Below are 25,505 nucleotides of genomic sequence, written 5' to 3'. Positions count from 1 at the left end.
TGTGTGTGTGTGTGTGTGTGTGTGTGTGTGTGTGTGTGTGTGTGTGTGTGTGTGTGTGTGTGTGTGTGTGTGTGTGTGAGCTGAAATCAACTTAACCATCTTTATTCAATACTACTTTTCCAAGTTTTACCATCCAATAACATTTTTGTGCAAGCATCGCAGAAAGTTTTCTGGATGACTCTTCCCCTAGAAACCATCATTAATACAGAATATATCAAACAATTATTCAATACTTAAGTTTTCACAGATTTCAAGTGCCGATAAATGTTTGATGTGGTCCCAGCCATCTCGGTAAGCATTGCATTGCAGAATTTACACACTGCTGTGTGTTTCCTTCTGGACACTTTTTTGCAGAGGAACTCTTTGTGGTTTAGGTCAGTGTTTCCAAACCTATTTTCTGCCAAGGCACACGTTTTACGATTAAAAATCCCATGGCACACCACTATTCCACATAACCATTGGCGATAGTTTTCCTTTTCAAGAACTTCTCCATGTTTTCTGTCTATCTTAGTAGCTTGAACTTGTTTGAAATTCGGCTATGCAAAAAAGGCAAGTAACATAGGCACGCTGTATAATGAGGTCACAGATGCCAAGAGCGCTAATTGGATAATGGAAAACCAACAAACTTGTGTCTTTTCCAATTTGTAGATTTGGTCTTGCAAATTAATTCTCGCAAAAGCACGGCAAATCATTTTTTCATTATTTATTTATTTACTGTATATTCCGGAAATAAAGTTGCACCTGACTACAAGTCGCACAGGGTCAAAAGCGTGTTGTCGATAGAGAGGAAAAAAACACATAAGTCGCACTGACAGAGGTTGGATGCGGCAGGCACTAGGACCTGAGAGAAGCCGCCAAGCCTCCATTCACCGGTTCAGATGTCAAACGCGCTCCAAGATTACAGAGAACCTACACATCGAATCATGGTGTTTTTGGACTTGTTTAAAGCAGGAGAATTTGCTTTCATTAATCGAATGTAACAGCTTATCATATTCTTTTTATGTTTCATGAAAGAAACGTGACAAGTAAGCCACATCTGTTCATAACATCTGTAACCCTATGCTGTGCACAAATAAACAGCCTTTAGTCTTTCAGTAAAACAATAAACCTGTTGCATTCTATTCATTCATTCAGTTCACTGACTGAATGTTTTTACTCCAAGTGTGATGATGAAGCATCATTTTGTGGGCATGTGAGGAGTTGCATTTGACATTTGACATCTTTCACAGCACACTATTGGGAATAGTAGCTGGGAAACAAACATTGGGATGTTAACAAATAACTCAGACAATGCACAGGCAATTTAATGATATCCCCACTGTTGTGGTTTTGATCGGTCTTGAAATAAAATCTAGAGTCCTCTTTCTCTGAGACAGAGACAAGACAGAGTATAAATGTGGTTGATTCCAAAGTGAGACCGAGACCGAGTACTACAACACTACACCTCAGTTTATGTATGGTGTCTGAGCAGGGTTACGTTTTACACAGTTCTTTGTTTAAGACAGTTTTTTTTTGTCTTTTTTTAAATGTCCTTTAAATTTAGTCAATATGTCATCATATCATTTATTGTAGTCCATTTCACTCTGACTAAAAGGAGATAATTTTAGTTAATGAAAATGTGCACAGTTTCAAAGTACTGCATTTACATTTTTTATGTATCAACATAACATCATTGTCTTCAAGAAAATACAATGTGGGAAAACTGTAAAAAACTGAGCTTCTGAAATTATAGCATAACATGAGAATACTGAAGCTACTGTGATGTGAAAATTTCAAGGTTAAGAGACTGTTTGTAATTAATTTTCCACATTTTAGACTGTTTAGGATATTGCAACGGATGTACACATTGTAATGGCAACTGCAAACGCATTCTCAACTTAAGTTATCCAAGTCAGAGCCTTACATTCTCATTATTAGCTTTGCTGATGCAATTTGTAATATTAAGTTTATGTAATAGATGAAATTACTCTGATGTCACACCGCAAGCAACCGCACTTCCAGGCTCTTTTGAGCAGCAGATTTGAATGGTGGATATGGACAGCAATGCCAGCTTAATAATCATTTAAGCATTATATAATGTTATAATGTATGTCAATAAAAGTTATTATAAAGGGATATCTATATTTTACAGTAAATATATTGTGTAGGTTCTTTCTGAATTATCGGTAAAACAAGTTCTAACTTGATTCAATAAACTTTTATTTTATACACAGCCTCACATGCTTAGCACACTTCTAAAGCCTGAGAAATGTGGCATATGAAAATCAAAACTACCATCAGACATACAGTATGCATCTTTTCTGCTTGAATGATTAACCTACATACAGTAAATTACAGTCAAATGTTTGACTTCAATATCAACATAATGGAATACATGTAATGGGAATACGTATTTAAAATACAAAATATAAGTAACTGTTTTCCACTACAGTTACAATTTAAATAATTGGTAATTAGAATAAAGTTACATTCAAAATGTATTTTGATTACTGAAGAGATTACTTTGCATTTTATTGCCATTTGTTTAATATTTAGTCCTTTCAGATTTATACATATAAATTATGAGATCCAAAGTGCATTTGAACAGCGGTGAAACACTTTCTTATGTTGTGTTACATTCATATGAGCAGACAGAGAAATACGTTTTAAGTTTGGAGCAGAAGAAATAGAAATAAACCTTGTGTAAATTTTCAGCTTTATGCTAAGCTAAAATGCTATTTTTAGCCATTTTACAAACACGTTACAAGGCACGATCATATTTTATCAAGAAAATTCACGTTGGATCATAATTTTGTTTTTCTAGTAAGACCTTTGATATTAGGCATATTCTTGATTATATTTTTTTTTATTATTTTCCTGTAAATATATACATTTGATTGATCTTGTTTTAGAAACAACACTGCATGATATTTTGTTTTTTCAGAGAATGTATTTTTAACATGTGTATTTTGTCTTACTGAACTGGCTTTTTTATAGTCAAAACAAGTGAAAAAAATCTACCAGTGCTGAAGAAGTAATCCAAAGTATTTAGAATACTTTACTGACTTTGCGTAATCTAACGGAATATGTTACAAATAACATTTTACAGCACATATTCTGTAATCTTTAGTGGAATACATTTCAAAAGTAACCATCCTTACCCTGATCATAGTACATGTTCAAACATAGCAATTTAACAATTGATCCTTACTTCATGCAAAATAAATGCATATAGGCCTACATCCTTTTAGCAGTATGACATTATTTTAATTCGCAAATCATTTCACTGACAGTAGCCTATGTGCTGAGATGGTGGAGACAGGGTCCCTTTCTTCCCGTTAGACCTTCCATGTTTTCTTTGTGAAATGTTCAAATCTACCAACAGCAACTGTGTGCTAATTGGGTCTCATTACAGCCGGCGCTATGTCTGTGATCTGTGAAATATAAATTAAAAGTACTGAGTTTATCCTGATCCACCCATCCTGATGGAAATTTACTGAAGCCCAAATCTCCATTAATCTTTTGGAAATGCACTGTTATACTAACCCCAGAAATCTTTTCGGGCATTTTAAGATACATTTGAGCGAAGCACCCATTGACAGTTTTTTTTTTTTCTCCAGTCCAAAAGTACCCGGAATTGCCGGATTGGAGCGTTTATTTGTAAACTGTTACTTCATCTACAACTACAACTATTTCATTAGTTATTTCATTAGGTGTCATAAACTTACAATAAACAATATTTTTAATAGAATGTAATAATCTTGGTTAATATTAATTGTTAAAAAAAAAAACTGTTGGTTCGTGCTAGTTTATATTACATTAAAAGTGGCATATGTAACAGATTTCATGTAATATTTGCCTTTGTTTTTGCCAATGTGTGAACGGCTTGTAACACAACTTAAAAACTGAGCCCTTCCCAGACTTCCTAGGTTGCCTATTAAAGCCTGTAGACTGATTTTCATGCGAAGGGAGCGGGTGTCACCATTCCCTTGTTGTCTGCCCTGGGTTTCACTTGTCATTGTTAAATGTACTACACTTCCCAGAATCCACCTGCCATCACCACTGCCATTTTGTTCATTGTTCTCACCTGTGTCTAATTCAGTCATCACTCCCTGGTTATTTAAGCCTGCTTTTTGTTCACTCCTTGTCATTCGTTGAATGTAGTTCAAGCCTGGTCTGTGTTCCTTGTGTAGCAGATCCAATTCTGTACATAAGAAATTTCAGACCGGAGACAGCAGGATAGCTTCAAATACCTCCATTTATTGACCCTGGAAACATATGGGACACTTGATCAGATAACATCCATAGCGCTAACTTCTTCCCACGTTAAACACTGTGCACAAACCACTAGTTAGTTGGCGCCACGTGCGCCAGACCAAAGTCACATGAAACTCACAATAAAAACATAATACACAAAAATACATTTGTACACTTGACTCAAAACACATTCTGTTTGATATTTAATGAACTTTAACTGAATTAATACTTTTAAACATACCAATAGTGACTGGAAGAAGAGAAGGGGAAAATGTGCGTCTTGCCTCACCAGCGTCTATTCGCGGTCTGAAGCTGACGTAACTCACGTAACTCACGCACTCCCCAAGGCATAGCGCGCAACACCAATAAGCGTCCCACTTGAACAAAACACCTTAATTGACAGATCCCGTATAGTTATTTAATACATAATGAAACCAAATGTCTATAACTCATGGCAAAATAGTTTTGGGAAGTTCATTACAAAGAAATAAAATTACTATTTCACTCTTCCCAACAGGCTACATTCACCCCCCTGAACTTCACAAAACTAGTCAAACATTAATGACTAAATGACACTGGGGATGCAATCACATTTTGACAAAATCACAGTATCTGCACGCTAACATATGTTACCCAACTCACTGGGAGAGTGACAAAAGAAAGTTGGCCAGACTCTCAAGTGTCTACCCACAAAAAGAAGTGCCATAAACACTACTTCAAAAGATACTCAATGATCACCACTTATATTTTACCCCAGATGAATAACACTGACAAGGGAATTCATAACTCCTGCTTAAGAAGCCTTTGACCTTAGGAGGCTGAGGGAAGTGTTACGCAGTAAAGTAGTCTGGGTCATAATTTGAATCAATCTATTAACTGGTTTTACCAATCTGCCAGCCCTTGTTCTGACTGTCTGAGCCATTTTAGACGAAGGCTGAACCAACTCTCCAGGAACTCTGTCAGGTGGTATTGACTCTTCCATGTCAAGTTCAACTTCCTCAACATTCATATCAGAAGGGTCAAGTTCGAACCCTGAACTCTTTCTCGACTCTCACTTCCAACATCTGTTCCATCAATGACATGCTCTGATCCTGGTCCAAAACTTGGATCACTGGTTTCCTCTTCCGTTGATGGACTCGATTGACAAACTGAAGAATTAACTGATCCATTAATCTCATTATCAGCATCCTCTAATTCATTCAAAGTAGTGACGATTATGGAGTCGTCAGTCTCACAGTCCGACTTGGAATCATCAAAGGCCGGTTCTACACAGTCCTCCCTCTCATCAACAGGCAAGAAATTTGCTCGCAACAGCAAATTCCTGTGAACAACCCTCTCCTGATTGGTCCTGGTGTTCCTGACACGGTAAGTATGACATCTTGTATCCACAGACACAACAACATGCAAGGTTGAGTCCCATTTATCGGCTAACTTGCGCCGCCCACGCTCTCCTTTGTTGGCGAGCAATACATAGTCTCCTTCCTCAATGTCTCTGCCTTTGACATCTTTGTTGTAATGCTCAGTTTGTCGTTGTTGACTAGCAGTATTGTTGGCCTGAGCAAGTAACATAGCTTCCTTGAGGACATCCTTCATTTTCCTTACATATTGGTCATAGTCTGTGACATTGTTATCCCGATCCACACTCTGGAACATCAAATCGACAGGCAATCTGGGAATCCGACCGTACATGAGGAAAAACGGGCAAAGCCAGTTGACTCATGGGCAGTACAGTTGTAGCTTAACGTCAGGGTTTGCAGCATTTGCGGCCAGTCCTGTTTGGCTCTTGGAGGTAACGCCCTGATCATATTACCTAAGGTGCGATTGAACCTCTCGACTTGGCCGTTGCCCATCGGGTGATATGCCGTGGTTCGTGACTTCTGTATGCCAGCAATCTGCAATAGGTCTTTGATCAACCTGCTTTCAAAGTTCGCTCCTTGGTCCGAGTGAATTCTTTGTGGAAATCCATAGACACAAAAGAACTTGTCCCATAAGTGACGAGCGACTTGGGCTGCTGACTGATTCTTGCAGGGAAATGCATTTGCCAGTTTTGTGAAATGGTCTGTTACTACGAGTACATCAATGCTCTTGCCAGAAGAATCCTCGGCAGACCAAAAGTCTATACAGACCAATTCTAATGGACGGGCAGTTCGGATGCTTTCTAAAGGGGCTCTCCCTCTGGTTCAGGGGTTTTGCTGACCACGCAACGTTTACAGCGTCTCACATACTCTCGAGTGTCACTCTCCAAACCAACCCATGAAAATCTCTGTCTAGCCAAGGACAATGTTCTTCCTTGACCTTGATGGCCTGCTTTGTCGTGGATGCCACGCAAGACTTCACTGACCAATAAATCGGGAACTATGAACTGGAAACGTGTAAACTTAGTCACTGGATCCTTGCAGATACGGTACAGTATGCCATCCAACAGCTTTAATCTGTCCCATTGTTTCAACAGTTTCAAGGCCTTGTAAGGTTCCTTAGCTCTTTCTCTCCGAGACGGTCTCCTACCTCGGCACACATAAAAGAGAACTCTTGAAAGCGCGTGGTCACCCTCTTGTCTCTCTCGAAGCTCTTCCAGTGAGTACACGGGTAAGGGGTTCTGACCAGCAGGCATCATCAGTTGGGTTTCTTGAGCAAGCAAGGAAATGACTCTCCCCTCTGCTCCCGCTTCCCACTTTGTATGAGCTTCAAAAATAGCGGAGACCTGATCAGAAGACAAGGAATTTTTCTCCAATGAATGTCCTACACACTGGCTATTTGCACTGAGCCTAAAGGAATCCTCTACTGTGTCTTCTCTTATCTGTTCAGACAGTTCAAGTAAAAGGTCGTAAGGCTCTGCCACTATTCTCTGACTCAGTTTTTGACTGGGAACAAACGGCTTACGGCTCAGTGCATCGGCAACCACATTCCTGGTGCCAGGAATGTACTGGATGTCAAAAGAGTATGGGGCCAACTTAGCTACCCACCTCTGTTCGCATGCATCTAATTTTGGCTTTGTTAAAATGTAGGTCAACGGATTATTGTCCGTCCAGACTGTGAAAGGGTGTCCCTTTAGCCAATGACTAAATTTATCACAGACAGACCATTTTAATGCCAGAAACTCAAGACGGTGCGCAGGGTAGTTGGACTGAGCTCGTGTAAGTGCCTTACTTGCAAAGGCAATGGGTCGTGTCTTGGACTCCCCTTCAGTGACTTGTGATAATACAGCCCCTAGACCATCCAGGGAGGCATCTGTAGAGAGGATGAATGGCCGGGAGAAATCAGGGTGCGCCAACACTACAGAGTTCACAAGTGCCAACTTAAGCTGTTCAAAGGATAGAACACATTCTCTTGTCCAGTCTGACGGGCTGAGTTTCCTGAAAGCAGCACCACCCTTTGAGTAGCCCTTTTTCCCTTTGGCTGCGGCAGTTAGTGTGAAAAGTGGTTTAGCGATGCTGGAACAGTTAGGGATGAACCGTTGGTAATACATTACCATACCCAAAAAGGACTTGATCTTTCTTTGGGAAGGTGAGATCCCATCATCCATCATGAGATCCTTTTCAGTGACGGACGTAATGGCTGCAATTTTGTCAGGATCAGTTGCGACTCCATTCTCATTCACAACATGACCGAGGAACCTGACGCTCCGTCTCAAGAAGTAGCATTTCTTAGGCGCCAACTTCAACCCGTGAGTACTCAACCTCTTGAAGACCATTTCCAACCTCTCCAGGGCCTTTTCTTCATTGGGAGCTACCACTAGGAGATCATCCAAGTAACACAGCAGGGTAAGGAAGTTTTGGTCACCAAATATACTCATCATAAGCCGCATGAAACTTGCTGGACTGTTGCAGAGTCCCTGTGGAAGACGATTGAACTCAGTACAGCCCTAGAGGTGTGGTAAATGCTGTAAATTTCTTGTCTTCCTCACACATGGAAATGTTGTAGAAGCCAGATGTGAGGTCCATTGCGCTGAACAATGCATTTCCTCCCAGAGCAGCGAGACAATCGGCTTGATGAGGAAGAGGGTGTGCGTCCTTTATAGTGCGTGAATTTAGCCAGCGGTAATCAACGCAGATACGGAGGTCGCCGCTCTTCTTCCACACGAGAACCAAGGGAGAGGCCCACTCGCTGCTGGATTTACTGAATGATGTCACGCTCTTCCATATCTGACAGCACTTGCCGTAACTTCTGATAGTGCCCTGGCGGCACACGCCGATAAGGCAACCGGAAAGGCCGGTTGTCAGACAGATGGATACGATGCACAAAGTCTTTTGCTCTCCCGCAGTCTAGCTTGTGCTTTGAGAATACGTGTTCATACTTCCGGACCAAGCATAATAACTGACTTTTCCATTGAAGTGACACGTCACAAGTGTCAATGTCCAAGTCACTCAATCCCATCTTCTCCAAGATGTTATAGAAGTCTGGGTCGGCTGATCTGTCATACACGGTTTGACTCTGGGCTTTAATGGTCTCGAAAGGTCGCTCTGCATCCATTTCCAAATCTTCCAATGCCACACAAGGAGAAACGTTGGCTACTTTAGAATTTTTCGTCAGAGTGATGGGCTTGTCATACGGGTTAAGCATCCTAACTGGCACCCATCTATCAGCGGACATGGAAACCACCACGCGTCCGACGATGACATCCTTCTTATGGGTTGGTGACTTAGTCGGTTCAATCAGCACTGCACTGCCCTCTGAAATAGGTGTTGTAGGAGGGAGCTTAGCCCACACCAGGTGCTCCTGCTTTGGCAGCAACGTGACGGCTTGAACTAATCTGGCAGTTCCAATGATGTCAGGCATCTCATTGCCTCTCCATCTGTTAATACCAGAGAGTACATTGAGGAACTGTTCAACATCAGCATTTTCCATTGCATCAGGCCTATTCACAACACGCCAGTATGTGGGGTTCTGCTTAAACTGGCTCAAGATAAATTTAAGGACGTTGGTGCCCAGTATTAATTCGTCCCGTTGTCCTGTAACAACCAGCGTAGGTACACTCACTTCATACTCATACACTCTCATCTTCAGCTGGTATGTACACTTTGGCGCAACCTGAATTCCACCACATCCAACCAGCATTACATTGGCCTGTGCTTCGCACTGATCCAGTGACAACCCAGCATCCAATAAACGGATTCCGCAACTTCACTGATGGTGCAAGCCATAGAGCCACTGTCTAACAAGGCTCTTAGAGGAACACTGTCATTGACTAAAACATCAGTATAGAAAAGGCTGTCTGCCCGTGCCAACTGGGTCACGTTCTGGAACAGAACCACATTATCACTGGTCACTGACTTACAAGTTGACTCATATATGCTTGATGCATCATCTTGGAGGGTCAGAACATTTTCACCCACACCATCCCTCCCAAGTGCGGGCGTGTCAGTTTCCCTGAGTCTGAGTGCGACTCCCAGACTCTGCACTTTTCCTAGGGCAATCCCTGCGCTGGTGACCAACTTCTAAGCAGATCAGACATCTTTTCTCAGACATGCAGTGCGACCGTGTAGAGTGAGTTCTCTCACCACAAACGCGACATCTGGATGGACGAGACCAAGAATGCGATTGCGGTCTATCTGGAGCAGCCTGTGCATTAGTGCGGTCGAGCATTCTTTCCAGCATACTGAGCACTCGCTCTAACGTACCAGTGTCGGTCAAGGCTGTGTGTGAAGGCACTGTGGTGATCTCAGGCTTAGTGGTCTGGGTACTGGGAATGCAAGCTGCTGCGTTCACTGCGGTTTTGTCCACAGTTATGGTCTCTGTGTGGCTGACAGCGGCCGTTGCTACTTGCAACGAATTGCCAGGGAGTGAGTAAGGATGTGGTTTCTTTGTTCTCAGCTCCCTTTGATGCTCATCAATGGCTTCTTGCACCTCTGCTGATGACCACTTGGTGATAGGCTTGTACCTAAACACACTAGAAAGTTCAACATTAGGGCAGTTTCTAATAAACATCATCGCAATTTCCTGTGAAATTTTCTTCATTCGACTACCCTGCTTCTGCAGGTGATTATCAGCAATTTCAGCTGCATTATTGAGACGGACCCAATAGTCGACAGGGCTTTCTTTGGCATATGGCAGTGTAGAATAGAAGTCTGCCAGTGGTAGACAAGACTCTGGGCTCTCACTAAAATAGCGTAAGAGCATTTTGTAAATGGTTTCAGGGGTAACAACCATGTCAGGTGAATCATTACTTTTTAGCCCTACTTTGACAATGTTTTTTGCTCTGCCTAAAAGGTGGTTCAGAACCTCATTGGTATGCTCTGCATTAGGGCAATCACACTTTCGTAAGTATACCTCCATTAACTCTATCCACTCATGAACAGTGTGTTTGTCTGTACCGTCACCACGGAAAATGGGAGGTTCTCTATTGTCGGATCGTACAATCAGATTCAACCTGGATAAGTCAAGAGTAGTGCTAGCTGGTTCGCTTTTAACTGTCTCTGGGGTAATCTGATGGCCCAGAGCAGGAGAACGATCAGCTAAGAGCCGGTCCAAAATACTATCTCCAATTTGGCTACCAAGCTCCTCGAGTAGCTCTGCTATCTGCAAACGAGAATCATCACTGATCGGGGCAGGCGTAAAAGAGTTTACTTTTTCCCCCATTTGTGAAAAGCCCAAATTGACATCGCAAATTTGATCCTTTTCTTTACATCTCACAACACCATCTGAACTGATGGAACCTCTACCCCTCCCCCATTCTGGTGTAGACACGTTGTACATTTTAATGTTCGTACTGGTCACTTGAATATAACAAAATAAATTGATTCAATGTCTTATTGATTTCTTTTCAAAAGTCAATGTCTTAAGAATGTAAGAGAAAACTGAATGTAACTGAATTGAGGAAAGTTCATTAGCTGACACTGGAAGGCAGGACTCGATCCACTGCAAGACACCTGGCAGACGACTGCGGCCAGCTTGCTGAATCCAGGGAAGTAACAGCAACAGTTCAACGTAGAAAGACGACACCCGGTGATCGGCTGCGGCTGATCAGTTGTATCCAAAAAGGTCACGGCACCAGTTTTATGTAGCAGATCCAATTCTGTACATAAGAAATTTCAGACCGGAGACAGCAGGATAGCTTCAAATACCTCCATTTATTGACCCTGGAAACATATGGGACACTTGATCAGATAACATCCATAGCGCTAACTTCTTCCCACGTTAAACACAATAGTGACTGGAAGAAGAGAAGGGGAAAATGTGCGTCTTGCCTCACCAGCGTCTATTCGCGGTCTGAAGCTTAAGTATTACAATTATATCATGTTTAACATTATGTAATACACATTAAAGTGAATAACAAGACATTGCTGTTATATTAAAGGAAAAATTAGGCAAATTAAATAAAATGGATGTTTGTGTATTCGTCACTCTGACAATTACTATCTCCACATGTATTAACAATGAATAATGTATGAAAATTATGTTCATAAGAACCAACATACAACCATTCCCTCAAAACAATCATACATATTCACATTATACACTGTTGAACCTCAAAAACCAGCATAACAGTTGTATATAAAGTAATCGAATGTATTACAGAGTAAGATAATGTAATAAAATAAAATATAGAATCTGTACAAAAGCACAAGACACATACACTGTCATCCGAATTATACAAATTTGATTACTTTATACTGTTTGGGTTATAAAATTGAACATACCTGGAAACATATGGGACACTTGATCAGATAACATCCATAGCGCTAACTTCTTCCCACGTTAAACACTGTGCACAAACCACTAGTTAGTTGGCTCACGTGCGCCAGACCAAAGTCACATGAAACTCACAATAAAAACATAATACACAAAAATACATTTGTACACTTGACTCAAAACACATTCTGTTTGATATTTAATGAACTTTAACTGAATTAATACTTTTAAACATACCAATAGTGACTGGAAGAAGAGAAGGGGAAAATGTGCGTCTTGCCTCACCAGCGTCTATTCGCGGTCTGAAGCTGACGTAACTCACGTAACTCACGCACTCCCCAAGGCATAGCGCGCAACACCAATAAGCGTCCCACTTGAACAAAACACCTTAATTGACAGATCCCGTATAGTTATTTAATACATAATGAAACCAAATGTCTATAACTCATGGCAAAATAGTTTTGGGAAGTTCATTACAAAGAAATAAAATTACTATTTCACTCTTCCCAACAGGCTACACTTGCTCTAGTTCTCTGTTTATGTTTATTTCCCCATTGAGGGTTTTTCATTTGTTTATTTGTTTGTTCATTTAATAAAGAAGTCCCGCATTTAGATCCTCTCTCCTCGCTGCCTCATTCGTAACAGAATGAACGACCAACTATGGATCTAGCAGGGTTCCTCATGGAGCTGACACAGGCGGACTTGACTGTCCGGGAGTTCTCCTATTTTTTCACCAACGTGGCCAGTTGCACCGGCTGGGATGACCACACTCTGAAGGTGGCGTACCGGTTCGGTGTTCCCAAACACCAGTGGTGGGAACTCCCGGAGACCGGAGACTGCACCTGGCAGGAGTACGTGGGACTCATCTTGGAGGAGTTCGCTGCCGGGGAACCACCTCTCCAGATCCCAGCTCCCTCCTCTGGGCTTTCCTCGCCAGCCACGGTGAGTGAGCCAACCCCCACGCCTGCCGTGGTCAATGAACCAGCGCTGCTAACTTCATCCGCCCGGAGGAGGAGGAGAAGAAAGGCCTCTGCTCTCCAGCCTCCGCTAACCACGGCCAACCAGCCAATGCCTGTAGCCTCCGATGTCAGTGAGCCAGCGCCTGTAGCCTCCGATGTCAGTGAGCCAGCGCCTGTAGCCTCCGATGTCAGTGAGCCAGCGCCTGTAGCCTCGACCGTCCAAGAGCCAGCGCCAGTGGCCATGACCGTCCAAGAGCCAGTACCCCCCGAGCTTTCCAGAGCTCCGCCTCCCGAGCTTCCCAGAGCTCCGCCTCCCGAGCTTCCCAGAGCTCCGCCTCCCGAGCTTTCCACGGCTCCGCCTCTAGAGCCTCCTACAGTGCCACCTCCATCGGCTCCGCTTCCAGAGCCTTCCAGGTCTCCGCCTCTAGAGCCTCCTACGGCGCCTACTTCCACGCCTCCACCTGCAACGGCTCCACCTCCCACGGTTCGGCCTCCTGAACCTGTCCTTGCCCTGTGGCCGCCTTCCAGGCCTCCTGAACCTGTCCTTGCCCTGTGGCCAGCTCCCAGGCCTCCTGACCCTGTTCCCGTCCTGTGGCCTCCTCCCAGGCCTCCTGACCTGGTCCCTGTCCTGTGGCCTCTTCCCAGGCCCCCTGACCCAGTCCCTGTCCAGTGGCCTCCTCCCAGGTCCCCCAAACCTGTCCTTGCCCTGTGGCCAGCTCCCAGGCCTCCTGAACCTATCCTTGCCCGGTGGCCAGCTCCCAGACCACCTGAACCTGTCCTTGCCCTATGTGCCCCCTTGGACTTCCTGTCTGCTCCCTGTGCCTCCTTGGACTGCCTGTCTGCTCCCTGTGCCTCCTTGGACTGCCTCTCTGCCCTTTGTGCCCCTTGGACTGCCTGTTTTCCCCTTGTACTCCCTTGGTCTGTCTGTTTGCCCCTTGTGCTCCTCTGGTCTGTCTGTTTGCTTCGCCCCCTCACTCCTTGGACGATTTTTTTATTTTTTTTTATTTATTTTTTTCTCTGAGGAGCGTCTGGAAGCCGCTCCTTTGAGGGGGGGCTATGTCACCATTCCCTTGTTGTCTGCCCTGGGTTTCAATTGTCATTGTTAAATGTACTACACTTCCCAGAATCCACCTGCCATCACCACTGCCATTTTGTTCATTGTTCTCACCTGTGTCTAATTCAGTCATCACTCCCTGGTTATTTAAGCCCTGCTTTTGTTCACTCCTTGTCGTTCGTTGAATGTAGTTCAAGCCTGGTCTGTGTTCCTTGCCCTAGTTCTCTGTTTATGTTTATTTCCCCATTGAGGGTTTTTCCTTTGTTTATTTGTTTGTTCATTTAATAAAGAAGTCCCGCATTTAGATCCTCTCTCCTCGCTGCCTCATTCGTAACAGCGGGTCACTTTTGCCGGGAAAATCTAAAGGATGTGACATTTATGCGTGCTCCCGAGAGCCTTGCCTCAGACAGTAATAGCTTCTCTCCTGCTATTCAACAGCGATGACAAACTGCAACACTAGGTAACATTATCTTAGAGATGGAATCCAGCAAACGTCTGACTCCCAGCACAACACCGACTCTACACAAACTCTGATTAAGCCAAAAAAAAAATTATCCTGAATCCCATCTGGCTAATTGAGAACGTGATCGTGGTTGGGCGAAAACTAGAGTGAAAATCAGCAGGGCATTTGATTCCTTGAGGGACCTTTGTTTGATTTTGGGGATAAGAACCGACCCTGAATAGGCGTTCTTCTTATTGGGCAGGTAAGCTTTCATAACTGCAAAGCATGTGAAATATAGTACCATAATGATTTTTAGCTAACTTGAGCTTGCCTGCTAACGCGGATGAATTGCAAGCTACCTTGCTTCGTAACTTTCAAATAATTTCAACAATCTTCACTTTATACTAATAATCAGGTATACAGGATACATTTAGGCAAAAACGCTGGTTTCTTATTCATAGTACAACATATGACATCCAAAACATACAATGGTGCAACATAACAGTAAACTGTCTGGTATAGTTCGGTAGTGTGTAGCTGTATGTGTCAGTATGCTATGTTAGCTGATAAGTAGTTGTAGTTTAGTCTCAAAGTTTGTATTAAAACAATCATAAATGTGTCATTTTAATTATGCTGCATCATTTGTCAGTATGATGCCGGTAGATCGCGTTCAGTCTCTTTGTATGCTATGTCATTGTTTTGGCTGATGCTCGCTCCCTCGTTCGCGTCCCAATGAAGTGTGTGCATGAGCAACAAGTAGCTGGCTGCAGTTCACGGAACGGCCACAGGTATCATTAATAACAAGGGTTACTGAATCTTACATACTGCACTTTTAGAGTTAACACATACAACTTTTAATTTGAAAAATCTATTAGTAAATGTTGAAGTTAACATGAGCCATGATTAATAAATGCTCTAAAAGTATGGTTCATTGTAAGTTCATGTTAACTAATGTAGTTAATTGATTTGATTGTAAAGTGTTACCCATTATGTAACAATCACATATAAATAGGATGTGTTTAAGTGAGCAAATTAACTCGCTAGGAAAGTGTTTCAGTTTATTGGTGTTCAGTTCTCTGAACATAATATAATTGGATTATTTGAATCAACCAAATTCTTTTACATTTTTTTTTTTTCTAAAACATTGTTAGTGTATTGTTAATACTGTGCAATATCTCATAATATTTATTGAACAGGACTTGAACAGTTCGCATTATTGATTACTATAATCACTTAATTATAGTTGTCATGCCTCTTTTTCATCTCTTCTTCATAAGCGCAACAAGCAATTTCATTGACGAGATCATTACATATAAAAGACATTTTAGCGTACTGTTGAATGTGAAATGTTGCATGAGATAGAAATACCACTAACCATGGCCTCCCTTTTGGATAATGTCCATTTCTATTCTATTTGGTACCCATGCGGCACTGTGTCCTTTCATCCGGCTGTTTTAATTAATCCTGTGTGTACTGTACATTGTACGGCCAGATGAGTGAAGACACTATTCCATCAGGAGAGGTTAAGGATGTACAGAGCACATTTAACACTCTCACGGTCATTAAAGCAGCAGCTCAAGGAAAAATGAGAGAAAGCAGAGGACAAACACAAAGGGAAGAGTTCATGAGAGAAAAGGGATATTGAAATTGTCCCTGTTACCAACTTCGGTCCTCACATTGGCACTTAACATTTACACAAGGAAATTATGTCAGACACGCTGAAGGTTATCACAACTTATGACTAGCGAAATTGTTAGACTCTAGTGGGCCACACAGTATAAAACCCAATTCCAAAAAAGTTGGGACAGTATGAAAAATGCTAATAAAAACACATTTATAAACATTCTTTGCTATATTGAAAGCTCTATAAATATGCATTATATTATGTTTTACCCTATTATTATTTTTTTGAAACATGCAGTAATTAGTAAACACTGTGAAATATCACCATTTCTTCTAATAACACTTATTAATCATTTGGGCACTGAAGACACAAGTTTGTTAAGTTTAGAAAGTGGAATTTTCCCCCATTCATCCATTATGTAGGTCTTTAGCTGAACTATTGCAAGGGGACTTCATTGCCACATGATGTGCTTAATAATGTGCCACACATTCTCAATTGAAGACAGGTGAGGACTTCAGGCAGGCCAATCTAGCACCCACACTCTCTGCTCACACAGCCATACACTTCTAATCTGGGCAGTAGATGGTTTGAAGTTGTCCTGCTGAAACATGCAGGAACGTCCCTGGCAAAGATGGTGCTGGATGCCAGTAAATGTTGCTCCAAAATTTGTCCATGTTTGTTTGCATTCATGGTGTTCTCATAGATGTGCGAGTTACCCATGCCATGGGCACTGGCATGCCCCTGGCCCATACAGACACTGGATTTTGGGCCTGACGGTAATAACAGCTCTGATGGTCCTTTTCCTCTTTGGCCCGAATAACAAAACGGCTTTGTTTTTCAAAAGACTCTTCAGACCAAAAAACACAGTTCCACTGTTCTACTCTACATCTAAAATGAGACTAAGATGAGACTGAAGTTGGCAGCACTTCTGCACAGTGTTGATGTAGGGCTTCTGCTTTGCATAGTAAAGTCTTAACTTCTGTGGATGCAGCGGCGAGTGGTGTTGACCAACAAAGGTTTACTAAAGTAATCCCAACCCCATGTTCATGATATTCATTACAGATTAATTATATTTTTTAAGACTTTTTAATGTCTGAGCATTCAGAGTGGCTTTCGTCTTGCCCTTTACGCACCGAGATTTGACCAGATTCCTTGAATCTTTTAAATATTGTGCACTGTAGAGGGTGATATGCCCAAAATCCTTCCAATTTGTCTTTGGGGAACATTGTCCTCAAAGTGCTGGGTTATTTGCTCAAGCATCCATTGGCAAATTGACAAGTCTTGAACGATCCTTGCTCTTGAAGGACTAGGCTGTTTTTGCAGGCTCCTTATACAGTATACAGTACTTTGACACAATTGCTTCACCTGTTTTACATCTCCTGTTTCATATCGCCATATTTTAACTTGTCAAATTGTTATTAGCCTAAAATTGCCTCTGTTTCAACTTTTTTGGGGCATTTTGCAATCGTCTGGTTTAAAATTACTGTACATTTAAAAAAAAAAATCCCAAGGTTAAGCATCATATTATGTGTAGTTGTGGTGCTTTCAATATAGCAAAGGGTCAATATAATTTATAGATCACTCCATTTTGTTATTTGCATTTGTCATACTGTCTCAACTTTTTCGGAATTGGAGTTATACAAGAAACCACCCAATAATGCCATTCTGTCCTTTAGAAGGACACCTGAGGATATAGGTTGACTGTATTTTTCTTTGCCACTTTTAATTATATTATAATATAATTTGGCACCTGCGTTGTGATTTTTCTATTGATTGTTAATTTATTTTGCTATCTCATGCTTGCTCTTCTCCTGTGGTCTTTGCATAAACAAAGAGAGCTTCTTACCTAGGCAACATTTTTCTATATCATAAGCATTGTGTTGAGTTCAATGAAAGTTGTCATTCAAAATGTAGACAGAGTTCAGAGAGTTATATAAGGGATTATTTATTCCATACTGAGAAGTATCAGTTAGTATCCATCTTTTTTTTTTTACTCTAACTTTTGGAATTCCATAGTATTAATACAAACATGGGAGTCACTTTTTAAACAAAAAAGTCCTCAAGAACTCGAGATGTGACTTCTTTCAAAAAAGTGGTGGGGACAAAATTGGCGAAGACAAAAAGTGGTATGGACATGTCCCACCTGTAAATTATGTCTAAAAATGTGTAGCTCCATCTAAATAAAAAAAAAATCATGCAGCATCTGTTGGTGGGGCAGGGGTATTAGACTGTTAAGGTTTTAGCTTAGCAATATGCTAACTTCAAACTCTATTGGAATTCCTCGATTGGAGGAGTTCCATTTTGTTTAGTATGCTGTCTTAGAAGTTTGTTTAAGTAGACACTAAGGCAGCTCACTAAGTTTTGTAACTGATCTAATGTCAGTGGATCACATATAGCATTTATTCTTTAAAGTAAAAGCCATTATACTCCTAGATATTCTCCTTCTTAAATTGTTTCTACACATTAAACAAAGGGCCTGGAAAATCTTAAGACGTTTAAGAAATGTGTCCCCCTCCTCCTTCCATATCCCACAGTGTTTTATTTTTCCCTTTAAAGCCAAAATAAGGATGAAATGAAAAAAGCTATTCTTCATGTAGTCGTAATAGGTTCCTGGATCCATGCCCTCCATCATATGAACTCCATAGACTTTGTTGTTGCTCCATGTTTATGTGAATGTATACATGCATTTAGCACAGCCTTACAGAATGCTGCGCCTCTGTGACAAAGCCTGTACTCTGATGTTGTGACAAATACCTGCGAAAAGTTGTTCTGTGCTATTGACACGGTCCATTCATAAACACCAAAACACATGTGTAATTAGTGAAATGGGGACATGCCATGGACTTATTTTGTTTCTTTATAAAGCTAATTATAATTACTATATTACCCTTATCAACACCCCAGCCATACCCTAGATGTATATTTTTTATTTTACAATAGTGTTTACTTTATTTATGAATCAATTTTCCAATTGAAAAAGTTCCTGAATGTCCCCAAAGCAATGCTTTTAATATGTAGCTCACTTTTGGGGATCATTTTATTTCAGTTATATTAAAACACAGCCTCATTGTAGTTTGAAAATGAGATGCCATCGATGTATGTGTTTGTATGGTTCATTTAAGGCCCCAATTTAAAATTGGTGTCTTTAACTACTATGTACTAACATTAAACCACATAAAAGACCATGTACTTATTGTGTAACTACATGTTGCTTTACAAAATGCTGCTGCCACTTGCCGTCTGTCGGCGGCTCCAACCTACGACTCCGGAGACTGCTCAAATTTCTGCCATGCCATGTAGGGCAACTCAAATATTTTCCATTAAATTTGACCCCAAACTGAGTGACTCCATTCAGGCTTCCTAAGCAACCAATTGGCCTGGTTGCTAGGGTGGGTAGAGTCACGTTGGGTTAACCTCCTCTTGGTCGCTATAATGTGGTTCGCTCTTGGTGGGGTGCGTGGTGAGCTGTATGTGGATGTCGCGAGCATAGCTTGAGCCTTCACATGCACTAGGTCTCCTCAGTAACACGCTCAGCAAGCCACTTGATAAGATGCACGGATTGACTGTCTCAGACATGGAGGCAACTGAGAATTGTCATCCGTCACTACGCCACCACGAGGTGGACTTAGAGCACATTGGGAATTGGGCATGCCAAATTGGGGAGAAAAATAAAAAACAAAGAAGGGAAAATTTGGTGTGTACTGTCTGCCATGCAAACCTCATCGACGTGCCCTGTGTTTGATACCAGTGGCATGTTCTAGATGTGATGCGGTGTAGCGCTTCTTGTCTGTCGTGCAACCACCGTTAGGGTTTAGAATAGGGTTACGGTTTTGTGTAAGGTTTGGGGTAGGGTTAGGGTTAGGTTTAGTATTAGGGGTGATGTTAACAGTGTAACTATAGATGTAATTAAATGCAGGTACTTTAAATGAAAACACAATCCAACAACAGGTAATTACATTATAAGTACATTGTATCAAATGCTTAAGTGCGTAGTAGTTAAAGATAGCTAATATAAAGTGGGTCCATGTTTAATTGCTATTCACTATATTAGCATTTTTTGTAATAATGTTTGTATGTAATAACAACCTTTGATCATTTAATTGTAGACAGTGTTCAGCCTGCTCTCTTTGTTTACTGCTTTTGAACTGCTTAAGGGTGTCAGTGAAAATAGTGTGTCTATTAATTTAGTAAAGAGGTGATTTGATTCTGTGGCAAGGAATGTTAAATTGAGTTTTGAACTAATTGGCTGTTTGTTTTATGGCTTAGCTTTGTGGCTCCCTAATTGGTTGATTCTTTAATTATTTATACCCTAATGTTTCAAGGAGTATTCACCAAATATGTTTGTGAGTTTGTGTGTTTTTTTGAGTCAGTAGTGTCCAACTGAGGAGTTTCTAGATAAGAGCTTGTCAAGCCGGTTCATTTAGTCATTACACAGTATGTCCCTGTAATTATTAAATTAATTGAGTATGAAGAACTGGTGTAAATGAAAAAGCAACAATATTTTACAATGTTTTCAGATCCTTTTTTGCCCATGTTTAACCGTTGATAAGATTATATTCTGCTGAACAAGACTGTGCATGTAAAAAAAAAAAAGAAATAAAGAATGATCAGGGACCAGATGAGAACTGGGCTGTGAATCAGCAATCTCAAAGCACAAATAGTTCTGGCCTTTATAGACCCCAATGCTGTACACTCCATCTCCACAGCATAGTTGAAGCAAGTTGAATGTACATCCTTTGTCAAATTCTAAAGTTTAAGAGATTTTTTTTAGAAATGGTGAAATAAAAATGAAACAAAACTTTTTAGTTCTGTTTCACAACAAAATGTTTGGCAACAGCCCAATGTGATGGCTCAATGTGAATTCACACTGCCAGCGACGAGACAGCGACACCATCCCATTCATTTTCAATGAGAGTACAGTGACGTCCAGTGACACCAGATTTGGGAGTGTCCAGCGACGCCATAAAGTTGAGATAAGTTTAACTTATTCAAATAAAGAGTGACTTACGTGAGCGACACCCAATACTAGAGAAGACGTAGAGCTCACGTGATCCTTCTCTCTCTCTCAGCTCCTGCAGTAATGGAAAGATCAGTGGACCCACCCTCTGCAGCAGCTCAACAAACTGGGTCCTGTCAAGCTTGAAGTACTGCTGGAACCGGACTTCATCTAGCCGCAGCTCCGAGATTGAATGGTTTTGTGGACCCAGACAGACCGGCGTTTGCGTTTTCGCCACAGATAAACAGCCGCTATGGCAAAGAGCACGCCTTGTTTCTCGTTCATCTTTGATATAAAGCATGTTATGTACTGATTCCATTTATATTTAGTCTTTTCCCTCCAAAATGAAAACTGATTCGCTGTCAACAGCAATGGAATGGCATTCGTGAACGTCATTTATAAAGTTACTAGGCAACCAGTAGTGGGAACGCCCACTAGTGACCTAACCGCCTGCCAAATCTACTGACAAACCTTTGGCCTGTAGTTTTATGAAAGAAATATCGGAAACAAAATTAACCGATTGAAAATCACTTTCAGGTTACAGTTTTTGGGTACATTCTGCAAAAAATGTTGGTTAGTTTTCGGTTTTCATTTCTTGAACTGTTTTTAGTCCCTGGTCTAAACTGGTCTCCAAGCCTGGCCAAGCTGGTCTTCAGATGTTCTAGCTTGATAGCAAGCTGGTCTCCCAAACATAATCTACAACCAGTTAACCAGACCAGCCTAGTAGACCTGATAAGTGCATTTTTATTTAATATTTGTATTTGTTTTTTTCACCAAGGAGGATGCTACTTTATGTTGCTGCCTATTTATACAGTGAGACAACGCACTTGCTTTTTGGAAGACCATGATTAGGTAGCATTGATACAAATCCATTTATTTTCTTTTTTACAGCATTAAAGTGACACCTGTAAGATGTTGGTTACCCTGCAGGGCATCCTTAGCAGACATGGCTGATGATTCATCAAACATAGTGTCCTCTTCTCAGTTTCACTATTGAAATATTGATTGATAAGCTGTGTTAAGAGATGTGTCATCTCCCTTAAGTGTTTCTTAATGAACCATTCTTCATTTCCACCCAGCTTTTGTGTGGCTATATTGGTTACAGATGACAGGTCAGGAGTCTCAGATAGAGACAGAAGAAATATTCAAGCTGGAAGGGTTATATTGGTCACTGGAGGATAGACTGAGTACTTCCTGAATGTTGGAACACACACTCTCTCAGAAATTGCTTTGTGTAAACTATAGTTTGTTTGTTTGCTGCACTTTAAAATTCATGCTTGCTATTTTTCACTTTTGTGACTCAATGAATTTCATTCTTCAGGTACCTCCATTTGAAAAGGAGCTTGTGACATTAACAAGAACATGAAAAAAATAAATAAAAGAAGCTAAGCAGAAAACGGTGAAGTGCTAACACAACTGCCTCCTACAGGTTAAATTATACGAACTATTGCATTCCACACAGCTGATATAAAACCAGCAATTTGCAACAGAGAAAGATGAATGTAAGGAAGGTAAGATTTAAGATGACAAGTTGGCATGTGTAAGAATTTCTTTCAACCCTTAAAAAGAAATAATAATTATAAAAGAAATATATAAAATAATAAAAATACTTTTAAATACTTCCTCCCATATGCAGTGGTGGTCTGTGGGTGAGTTTTCCAGGGATGCTATATTAATCAGTATTGATCAAACCAAACCAATAAAAGATTGCAGTAGGTTTTAGTATCATATCTCTCTTTTTTACTGATAATTATGATAATGATGCATTATGATCTTTTCGATCACCAACCCAACACTTGTCAGTATACTATAGTAAACGAATACCACAAATCATGCAGTGCCATGAACATACTATGAGCAATACAGACATAAATGCATAGGAGGCCCCATGCCATCTAACGTTCATTCACCTATTTCACAAATGTAAATATATCCCAGTTGTTCAGTCTTTCAATTGTTTTGAGATCCTTCAATTTAGGTGTCATTAATATTTTGGCAAAATTTGAAAGTCTCTCTTCACCTGTTGCTTTAATCACAAGCAGACTTGATAACACTAAAGTCATTCTGAATGCTAATTGCCCTTTCACCTTGTTTATCCACATTTTGGACAGAAGCAAATGATGATGTGTCAAAGGTAAATAGATACAAATAATAGTTAATTTTAACACTTTATTTGTTACGTTAATTTTGAATATATTTCTTTGGAGACCCAGTCTCCCTTGCCGCCTCTGATGGTCCATCACTGCTCACAGGTTTCCAACCTCGTCCAGTGTTCTCATTCCCTCCCCCTTGCACTTCCCACATCTCACAGCAACGGCAGAGACCAACACCAAATCAAATCAGAGAAAGATAAACAAAACCTCATTAGTTCCTCCAGCTAGGCGGAGGTGAAGTCTACGGTGTTCCTCTCAACTGAGTCTGCCCTGCTTTAACCCTACCGTTACTCTCGCACTCCTGCTTTCGTTCTGCTCTCCAGTGTGGTGAACCTCACATTTGTTTTTAATTGGGAAGGGAATTGACTTTGCATTTGAATAGATGTTCTCACTTTCTGGAATAAGTACATATGCATTGGAACACTACAACTCATTTGGATAATAACTAGCTTACTTTCCTCCAAATAAAGAAAGCAAGAACATAACCGAGCCTTTTTGTGCTTCCAGCTTATTATCAATGAGCATGCATATTTCTTTAATGAATTCTTGGCAGAAAAATTTCTTATTGTATGACTGTTCTTTATTCAGGTATTAGCTAATCTTGTCAAAGCAGTTTGCCTCTATTAACAAAACTATTAATTTTCACAAACACAAACAATATGTTGCTAATACCAAATGGAAGCACTAATGATAATCATTAGATTCTATATTTAAGTACTTTCCAATGTAATTTCACAAACCTTAGAAAAACACTAGAAAACAATTTCAAAGATCAATAATAAAAATTAATCAGAGGCTAATAAAAATAAACGGTAAAACTTTATTTTAGGGATCATAAATTGGACAGTAATTCATGACTAATAGTGACATGATATATATATATATAGTATCGCAGCACCGACACTATTTGAAAAATATATTTTTTTATCAAATCAAGCCCATTTCCAGCAGCCAACACTACAACACCTTCCTTTGAGTAATCATGCTAAATTGCTAACTTGGTACTAGAAAATCGTGCCATTTATATCAAACACAGTTGAAAGCTATTTGGTTCGTTAAATGAAGATTAACATTGTCTTTGTGTTTGTTTTTGAGTTGCCACAGTATGCAATAGACAGGCATGTCTTAATGTCATTATTAGGTCACACATGGCAAAAAAAGAAACATATTTCTCTAGAGGATAAATGCATCACAGTCTCTAGTTTGAGAAATAGACACCTCACATGTCCTCAGCTGACAGCTTCATTGAATTCTACCCGCTCTACACCAGTTTCATGTCAACAGTAAAGAGAAGACTCAGGGGTGCATGACTTATGAGAAGAATTGCAAAGAAAAAGCCACTTTTGAAACAAAAAAACAAATAGAAAAGGCTACAGTGTGCAAAGAAACAGACATTGGACAACAGATAATTGTAAAAGAGTGTTAAGGACCCATTGAGCTTTTGCGGGATCAGCTAGACGGTAAGGTGCTTGAGAAGTGCCCAACAAGACAGTCACATCTATGGCAAGTGCTACAGGAAGTGTGAGGTGAAATGTCACCTGAATATCTGGACAAATTGTCATCTAGAATGCCAAAGATCTGCAAAGCTGTCATTGCTGCACATGGAGGATTTTTTAATGAGAACTCTTTGTTTCAGAAGTTCTGAACATTTTTTTCAAATTGTAATTGTTCATGTTATTAATGTCCTGACTATTCATTGTGATCAGCTTAATGCCACTTTGGTGAATAAAAGTACCAACTTATATCCATAAGAGCAAAATCTGTACATTATTCCAAACATTTGGCCGACAGTGTGTGTATATATATATATATATATATGTAGACACACTGATCAGCCGCAACATTAAAACCGGCATAATATTGTTTAAGTCAAAGCCGCCAAAAACACCTCCAACCTGCATCTCAGAATAGCATTCTGAGATGATATTCTTCTCCCCACAATTGTACAGAGCAGTCATCTGAGTTACCGAAGACTTTGTCAGTTCGAAACATTCTGACCATTCTCTGTTGACCTCTCTCATTTCTGTGCACAGAACTGCCACTCACTGGATATTTTTTGTTTTAGGCACCATTCTGAGTAAATTCTAACTGCTGATCTCCTGGGATTTTCACACACAACCTGAATTTACTCTTGAAGTAATTAGTAATTATATATAGTTGCAACAGAAGTCTTTAGCATGTCACAGAAGGCTACATTCACAACGTGCAAGTAGACAAAGAAATGTGTGATGCAGCGGTTTCCTTCAGCATCAAATCTCATGGTTATCATGTTCAACTAAAAAGTATGTGTGATAAACCCTTTGTGGTCTTTGGTTTCATTAAAACATTATCAGAACAAAATTAACCAGGTACCAGAATTTAAAAATAAAGTTTTCTCTCCCAAACTATTGAAGGGACTTTGTAATTTTTTAT

The 25,505-nt window shown here is 40.5% G+C and overlaps 1 protein-coding gene across 5 annotated transcripts in view; it reads left to right on the top strand.

Moving 5' to 3' along the window:
- tsnare1 (T-SNARE Domain Containing 1) overlaps positions 1–25,505 on the top strand; it is a 358,521-nt gene that overhangs the window by 152,750 nt on the left and 180,266 nt on the right. The gene's annotated exons all lie outside the window — the stretch shown is intronic.

Source organism: Xyrauchen texanus, chromosome 15 (genome assembly GCF_025860055.1).
Source record: "Xyrauchen texanus isolate HMW12.3.18 chromosome 15, RBS_HiC_50CHRs, whole genome shotgun sequence".
NCBI classification, from domain to species: domain Eukaryota; kingdom Metazoa; phylum Chordata; class Actinopteri; order Cypriniformes; family Catostomidae; genus Xyrauchen; species Xyrauchen texanus.
This window is presented reverse-complemented; position numbering and strand designations above follow the sequence as displayed.